General features: G+C 49.4%; 1 protein-coding gene across 4 annotated transcripts in view; it reads left to right on the top strand.

The window, feature by feature from the left end:
• FBXL8 (F-box and leucine rich repeat protein 8) overlaps positions 1-1,228 on the top strand; it is an 8,159-nt gene that overhangs the window by 3,751 nt on the left and 3,180 nt on the right. The gene's annotated exons all lie outside the window — the stretch shown is intronic.

The raw sequence follows: 1,228 nt of genomic DNA, 5'->3' as shown, positions 1-1,228 counted from the left end.
GGGCCTGCTCGGCGGAGCGGCCGGCCCCTCCAGCGCCAGGTTCCAGAGCGCCGTGGCGCACACGGTGCCGGTCCCTCCGGGCGGGGGGACGCAAGCCACCCCGCAGGCCGTGAGCCCCGCTCCTCAAAGCCACGCGGTTACTTCAAGTAACGCCAACAATTTTGCCTTTCTGCCTGCCTGCCCGCTCTCGGGCCAGATTTTTAAGCTTTTCCGAGCAATCGCCGTGGCTAGAAAGGCGCTTTTACTTTCTAAGAGAGTCAAGGTCCTTTTCACCTGACCCCAAAGGCTCGGGCTTTAAGGAAAAATTTCCTAATGAGCTGAACACATAAGGTTTCATGCTTCGCAAGGAGCAGCTTAATGTTTTGGCAAGCACATATTCAAGGCAGCATTAAAAGCGGCGAAAAGTCGAAGAGCAGGGTCCGAGCTGCCAAGGTGATTGTCAGAGAAAATGACAAAAGAGAGCGAGTTCCCAGGAAGGAAGCAGGACTGTATCACTTGGCACTCGAGCTCCGTGGTGGGTGGAAAGGGGGTTGTCACTGATGCGATGGTAGATAAGATAGCATAGCTGCTATGCTACTGTTACCTCGCGTTCAAAATAATGAGTCACGCTTCAAAGCAGCGTATTTTAGAAAAACGTGCGATTGCATTCTTCTCTGCGTTATGCTTTTTGCATCGCTGCTCCGTACTTGCTTCGTGTTTTTCAGCTCTTTGTCTCCTTGGAGGGTATCCAGAAGCATAGGTTTTCACCTAAATGCAACCTGCGATGCTGAGATAATGTTGTGACTCCAGGACCTGGAGCTCCAAAAGCAAGAGGGCACGCTGCGAAATTCAGAGGGAGATTGTGAGAGGCTTGGCCCGTGCTCAAGTGCTAGCCCCGGAAGGGGAATGTTTGCATTTAAAAATCCCTTGCTTGTTTATAGAATCACAGAATCACTTGGTTGGAAAAGACCTCTAAGGTCATTGAGCCACAACTGTACCTGTCCACTGCTAAACCATATCTCTAAGCACCTCGTCTGCCTGGCTTTTAAATACAGACGTGTATAAATGCAATTTCTGAGAACAGGAGTCATAGTAATCACGCATCTTTTTTTATTTAAACTGTCACATCTCGTCACAGCCAAGGACCACTGTAATTAAGCTACTGGTTTCTACGAGAGGCCTTCTGTTTCACTGTCAGCAAAAAAATGGATACATGAGGCTGTTTTGCTTCTGCTTTCACAGAGGCTTT

The sequence above is a fragment of the Egretta garzetta genome, unplaced genomic scaffold (genome assembly GCF_000687185.1).
Source record: "Egretta garzetta isolate BGI_Z169 unplaced genomic scaffold, ASM68718v1 scaffold27, whole genome shotgun sequence".
In the NCBI taxonomy this organism is placed as follows: Eukaryota; Metazoa; Chordata; class Aves; order Pelecaniformes; family Ardeidae; genus Egretta; species Egretta garzetta.
The sequence above is the reverse complement of the archived record's forward strand: the minus strand, read 5'-3'. Positions and strand labels throughout refer to the sequence as shown.